This window comes from Chrysemys picta, chromosome 1 (assembly GCF_011386835.1).
Source record: "Chrysemys picta bellii isolate R12L10 chromosome 1, ASM1138683v2, whole genome shotgun sequence".
NCBI lineage: Eukaryota > Metazoa > Chordata > Testudines > Emydidae > Chrysemys > Chrysemys picta.
In genome coordinates this window covers 204,033,562-204,040,936 of record NC_088791.1, presented here as the reverse complement: position 1 = coordinate 204,040,936, position 7,375 = coordinate 204,033,562, and the positions used below count along the sequence as shown (strand labels likewise).

The window sequence follows — 7,375 nt, the reverse complement described above, 5'->3', positions numbered from 1 at the left end:
TTGCTTTTTTTGCTTTAGTGCAGCCTCATTTCCAAGTCTCTGTCCCAGGCCATACTGAAATGAATGAAGGCTACATGATGTACAAAAGATTAGAGATAGGTTTTAATACAAACTTCCCATGTGAACACCCTTTAATTTTGGGAAGGTTCTGATCCAGATTAGAAAGTTATCATTAGCTCCTGTCTCTATAATAGGCTAAGTGAAGCAGGGCTGGCTCCAGCTTTTTTGCCGCCCCAAGTGGCAAAGAAAAAAAAAAAGAAAAAGATAAAGCCGCGATCGGCGGCACTTCAGCGGCGGCACTTTGGCGGCAGCTCTACTGCACTGCTTCATTCATTGGCGGCAATTCAGCGGCCGGTCTTTCCCTCCGAGAGGGACTGAGGGACCTGCCACCGAAGACCTGGACGTGCCGCCCCTTTCCATTGGCCGCCCCAAACACCTGCTTCCTGCGCTGGTGCCTGGAGCCGGCCCTGAAGTGAAGCCCCCCAGCTGGGTCTGAACACCCTCTCCCACCCCTCCATATTACTGTCCAGCTTCTGGGAGCAGTCAGACAGGGATCCAGGTGCAGTTCTGAACTTTGTGGTTGGTATCCCTTCCTTACAAAGGAGATCCCTCCACAGTGGTGGAGTAAATGCTATGCAACTCCCCCAGAAGTGAAGTCATTGTGGGATGGACAAACATAGTCCAGTCTTCCAAATTGTCATTAAAATATAGGTGACCAGGGCATAACATCTACTTACTTGTCCCTTACCTTGATGATAATGATAAACTGATGATATTTTATTTGTTCATCAAACAAAAAATACCCACGGCAAGTAGAATTTTGCAGGTCTGGTCTAGTCACACACTTCTGGCATTGGAAAGGTTGAAAAACCGATAACATCTACTGACATTGGACTTCCCTGGCAGACAGATACCATGAATTCAATACATACTTATTTTCTTACTTCTAGACTCCTCTGCAAGTCTTATTGACATGCTATTATTCCTAGATGGCTAATGGAAATGTTACATGGATTGTTCCAGCAGCAATCACTGTGGTCCTCCCCATGAACAACTTAATGCCTTGGTGCTAATCATTAACTATTTATTTATGGTCCTTCAGCCACTTTTAAATCCAGGTAGCAACTCCCAACTAATCTGAAGTTTTCAAGTACTATGGGCCAAATGCTGCTCCCACTGAAGTCAGGGCAAAACTTACCATATGGGTTTTTCCTGGGTAAGAGCTCTGGTGGGAGGGGCCTTGTGTGTCCTCTCTCTCCCTTGTGCGGTCCACCTATCATTTAGCCTGGCCCATTTAATATTAAATGTAGTTAATTTGTTTTACCAGTTCCTTGTCAGGCACTATTTCCTCCTCACTGCTGCTCACTATCAAAGTATGTATGTATAAATAGAAACAATTGGATGGGTGTTCCTCCCTAAGGACATAATTCATTGCCAGAGATAACATAATGCACTGTTTGGGAAGTGATCACACTGGATTAAGATGCCACTATATAAACAAGGCAGGAAGAATGAGATGGCTGTAAATGAAGCAGTTTCTATGTACCCAGCAGGTTTCAGAGTAGCAGCCATGTCAGTCTGTATCCGCAATAAGAACAGGAGTACTTGTGGCACCTTAGAGACTAACAGATTTATTAGAGCATAAGCTTTCGTGGACTACATGCATATGCATCCGAAGAAGTGGGCTGTAGTCCACGAAAGCTTATGCTCTAATAAATCTGTTAGTCTCTAAGGTGCCACAAGTACTCCTGTTCTTTTTATGTACCCAGCAGTATCTTGCAGTCAGCTGTGATGGAAAAGAAATACAGAAAAGTTTCGTAAGAGTTAGGAGAGGCTCATGGGTGGCGGGTGAAAGTTCCCCTGGGGGAGGCTAGCTCCCTATCCTGCTTCTTCTGCCTGCGGCCCTACCCATGCTCCGCCCCAGTCCCCGCTCCCTCCCCTGCAACCTCCCCCACCCGCCACATCCCTTCTTTCCTCCACCCCTCCTCCCCTGTGGGGCTGCTCCCTGCTCACTGTGTCTCTCCTCTCCTCCACCCCACTTCCTGCGAGACACACCCCTTCACCCGCCGCTCACTGTATCCTGTCCGCGGGGGTGGGGGGTGAGGAGGGACGTGGCGAGCAGCAGGTCAGGGGGGGGTCTCAGAGAGAGGGGTGGAGGAGAGGGTGAATGTGGCAAGTGGCAGGCAGGGGGGGGTCTCGTGGGGAGAGGGTGGGGGGAGAGAAGGGACACGGCGAGCAGCAGGGACCTCAGGGGAGGGAGGGTGGAGTGAGGAGAGGAGCGACTCATTCACCAGGGAGCAGTAGGCAGTGGGGTCCTTGGGGAAGGAGTAGAGCAGGGAGGGGAAGAGGCAGAGCGCAGGTGGGGCCACCATGGCCCAGGTGTCCGGCAGCGGGTTGGCTGTGGGCAGAGGTGCGAGCGGAGGCTTAGCCTCCTCTGGCCTCTTATACCCACTACCCATGGAGAGGCTCAAGAAAAAATATAAAGTATATTTTAAAGTTTGCTTGAGTGTGATCAGTGGTCTTAAAAACACAAGCATATGCTGATTGACCTGTGGGTGCCCATACACCACCTACATAGATTACTCATGTCAGGAGCACCTGCAGGGATGTGCAGCTGTACAGGGGATTGGGTCTATGTGTTGATATGCGTGGCTCATACTATTCATTCCCAGACTCTGGGTTGGAATGAGCTGTTCACTTTTCATTCTGCAGGTGACCTGTGGAATATAAGGGTCGAGGGTACCAAAGTTACATCCTATTTGATGCTCCCCTTTTTCAGCATATGTGTATACATAAAAGCTGGTTTACTGTCCTTTAATGGAGTTTATTGAACAAAGTTAGCTATTTGTTCCACAGCTAATCTAAAATAGTGAGATTTCTTAAAGAGTGTGTGGTACCCAAATTTAACTGCACCCAACTGGAATTTTAGAGTTTCCAAAATTTAAAAAATTGAATATAAATATAGCTTAAAAACAGCTATGCAAAGTCACTGCTGGAGTAAGGTGTTGAGGTGGAGATGTTAACTGATTTAGACCAAGCCTTTGTGTTGCACATCAAACAAGGTTATGAAATGCTTTTTTCATCTATTGACCTAAGGCTCAGTTTAGTCATGAAACAACATATAGGTGTGTTACACTGCTGCAATTCGTTAATGCTTTACTTCAATCAGTCTAAATTACTATGGGGTGATTCAGCTTCCCTTACACTAAATTGTAATTTACTTCACGTGTAGTTCATGAGAATTATTTGTAAAGAAAGTTATTACTCAATGAAAGAATAATAGAATTGGTCCCTAGAGTATTTTTCTCAGACACCTGAGTCACTGTTTCCTTTCTGTCTTTGCCTGTTAAACTAGCTCAACAGCACTGTTCTGTCCAAAATCCATAGTCTGAGTGAGAAAACATTTACAAGCTAAAAGCTTTGGCAATGGTGCTGAAATTGCAACAGCTGAGTTTTCTTCAGCATGTGCATAAGCTCAAAATGAGAAACTTCTAAGAATACAGTTGGCCAACATATTTTTTCAGTAGGGAAGTTCCTGTTCGGTCTTAGTCTTCTTTGTGATGTTTGTTGGAGGCATTTATAAAGAAAGGAGAACCTTTTGTACTGTAATCTGAATATGTGTGGACTAGAAAGGAAAATGGTAGTATATTGCTTAGAGACAAGGTGGGTGAGGTAATATCTTTTATTGGCCCAACTTCTAAAATAAAAGATATTACTTCACCCACTTTGTCTCTCTCATATGCTGAGACCTACATGGATATAACATTGCAAACAAGTATATTGTTTCCCAGTTTGAAAAGATATCCTCGTGAAAGGTCTGTATCAAATCTGCAAAATCTTTTGTTAACCTATCTGTCAAGGGTTGTTAGGGGAAAACCGTGTGGACCAGAAATTTGGATGGAATTTGATCCTTGCTGTGTTGCTGTCAACTTTTGCATGACATTAGAAGTAGTGGTGCCATGGATTTACAGGTATTTCTGAGTAACCACAGAGTTCTTTTGTTACTACTGTATCACCTTGATTAGCATAGCCACAAATAATTTAGGTATATACAAGAATGTGAAAAACATAACCCTCGTGCTCTCAGTGGAGATGGAGAATGAAAAGTTTTATATTAGGCAGGAGACAAAACAGGTAGACCTCTGGGTCCAAATTCATGATGTAAACAGGTGCAACTCCATAACCAATAGAAGTTCACATAGTTATACCAGTCTGAATTTTGTCCAAGGAAGTGAACCTTGAAAAACCATGAAACAATGGAAAACTTTGAGAAAAAATTTATTTAGCAACAATTGAACTTATACAGCATGCTAGATATTTCTATATTATTCTCCACTTCTTAAGTATTATAAGGAACACTTGCAAAAAAACCCAACCTCTGCTGCTTAATGTGAGGTTCTACTCAGAAAATGTCTGTGTAATAATGGCACTTTTGTACGCAATTGGTTGACTCCCTAAGTGTGTTCAGAGTCAGATCAGCTGACTTTAGTTACGTAAATAAGTTTTTGTTACTTTTTCATTCTTTTACTAAATCAGAACCAGCACTGCTTTGTGACTATTGAGCAGGATAGTTTTCTGGCTTTTGCATCATCAGCAGAATTGTTAACTGAGTTCCAGCTGCAGAACCACGCTGTGGAGGAGGGAGGGGTTTGCAAGTGCTTTGGAGGATAGGATTAAAATTCAAAAGGATCTGGACAAACTGGAGAAATGGTCTGAAGTAAATAGGATGAAATTCAATTAGGACAAGTGCAAAAGTACTCCACTTAGGAAAGAACAATCAATTGCACACATACAAAATGGGAAATGACTGCCTAGGAAGGAGTACTGCAGAAAGGGATCTGGGGGTTATAGTGGGTCACAAGCTACATATGAGTCAACAGTGTAACACTGTTGCAAAAAAAGGAAACATCATTCTGGGCTGTTGTGACATTATTGACATAATCTGGGACCATATAGAACATGGTTGCAACCAAAGTCCTGTAGTGGCACCAAATCTTGTATAAAGGGGGTCAAATGAGGTGTCTAAGACAAGGTTATGGTTTGTTGGTTATGATTATGCTGTCTATATGTCTGTATCAATTTTGTAGTTGAAGTTGTGAATATTGGCTCTATACTGTCTGTATTTCAAACTTATGCTATGCTTCTGGGAGACATCCCAGACAAGTTGGTGTTAGCTCTGCCTAGCCTGCTCGATGGCCCATTAAGGACCGTCAGCTATACAATGGACCCATTGAGAGAAGGCAAATACGCCTTGTAACTCAGGCCTTGGCTACACTGGCAATTCACAGCGCTGCACTTGCTGCGCTCAGGGGTGTGAAAAAACACCCCCCCCCGAGTGCAGCGCTGTAAAGCACCAGTGTAATCAGTGCCTGCAGCGCTGCACGCTCTCTCACAGTGCTGCAAGCTATTCCCCTGGGAGAGGTGGAGTACTTGCAGCGCTGTGAGAGAGCTCTCGCAGCGCTGGCAGCGCGACTACACTCACGCATGTAAACCCACGAGTGTAGCCAAGGCCTCAGCAAAGTGTACAGGAACTTGCCCATGTGACTCCAGACTCCATTTTGCGGTAATTTTCCACAGTAAGAACAAAGAGGTGTTCTTACACCTGGAAAAGACTATAAAAAGGCTGATGCCTCATCTCCATCTGGTCTTCAATCCTGCTTCTTACCTCTGGAGGGACTTTGCTACAAACTGAAGCTCTGAACAAAGGACTGAGGACCCATCCCAGCTGAGGATGTACTCCAGAGACTTGAGTTGAATCTGCAGTTTATTTCATCACTGCTACAAGCCTGAACCAAGAACTTTGTCATTGCTGTATGTAATTGATTCCATTTAACCAATTCTAGCTCTCATCAATATCTTTTTCCTTTTATGAATAAACCTTTAGATTTTAGATTCTAAAGGATTGGCAACAGCGTAATTTGTGGGTAAGATCTGATTTGGATATTGACCTGGGTCTGGGGCTTGGTCCTTTGGGATCAAGAGAACCTTTTTTCTTTTACTGGGGTATTGGTTTTCATAACCATTTGTCCCCATAACGATTGGCACTGGTGGTGATACTGGGAAACTGGAGTGTCTAAGGGAATTTCCTGTGTGACTTGTGGTTAGCCAGTGGGGTGAGACCAAAGTCCTCTTTGTCTGGCTGGTTTGGTTTGCCAGAGGTGAAAAAACCTCAGCCTTGGGCTGTAACTGTCCTGTTTTAAGCAATTGGTCCTGAATTGGCACTCTCAGTTGGGTCCTGCCAGAACCAGCATCGGTACAGTGGCATAGTCGTGCTAGGATCTGCAGAACCGGGTCAATTAAGCTTTGGGTCAGAACCCCATGTTATCCAAATTTGAATTTTGGTATTGAGAGTTTGTTGGTTAAAGGTCAGTGACCATGAGTCAAAAAGCAACAGCAGAAGCAATGAAACTGCAAACCCTGATGGACAGCCTGCAACTTGAGCATGAATGGAATATAGCAGATCTTCGATTGCTGGAGAAGCAAAAGAATGCTGAATTGGAAGAAAAAGCTTGTAAGGGGCGTCTGGAGCTGCTGGCTGCTGAGGAGAAAACTCGACAGAGGGAACAGGAGACTCACAACATGCAACAGGAGACAGCCCAACTTCAGCTCCAAGTCAAAAAAGCAAGGGAAGAACAGCAGAAGCTGTATCCTCTTGAAAGTCTATTTTCTAACAATGTTGGTATGCTATATTACTCTAAGCAGTTTTCTGTATTTAACCCATTGTGCTATGACCAGGGAGAGGGGGACTCTAACCTGGTCGGAAATATCTGTTTGTCTGTGCAAAAAAGCTGTTTGTCTATGGATGGAGTTTCTAAATGTCTGTCTAATGTCTCGGAAGTGAATCTGGAATTAGATCAAGCCCAGAAAGAACTCATTGATCAGGAAAATGTTTCTCAGAAGCAGATTAAAGTGGATGGTCAGATTGAAGCCCTAACTGAGGAAGGAAAGGATAGATTTTTGATGGGTGATGGATTGGTGGCTAGTACAACTTGTAAAATTGAACCTGAAAAGGGTGACTATGATTTGCTGGAAGTAGCTCAGTGTAGTGAAAAGAGCAGCAGTTTATCTGTTGGGAGTGGCAATGTGCCTGTGTCTGTCAGGAGTATTGACTTGCCTATGGAGGAAGCTACCTCGGTCTCCAAGCAGTTGTCTGTAAACAGCGCTGTGTGCTGGGACAAGGGAAATGAAATCCCAAGCTGTGTGTCTGCTAAAGGAGAATGTGCTCCAGCTCTTCTTTGTCTGGGAAGCAGACAGGAAGGTGCCTTTCAGCCTGTGATGGTTGAGAATAGTGCAGTTGTCTCAGAGTTGGTTCTGGATTCAACTAAAGCCCAGGAAGGAAATGGTCCTAAGTTTGTGTCTGCTGGGGAGAATGGCA

At 44.3% G+C, this 7,375-nt stretch overlaps 1 protein-coding gene across 1 annotated transcript in view; it reads left to right on the top strand.

Moving 5' to 3' along the window:
* The window catches only part of LOC135978000 (uncharacterized), a 1,156,726-nt gene that overhangs the window by 669,270 nt on the left and 480,081 nt on the right, over window positions 1-7,375 (top strand). The window lies entirely within an intron of this gene.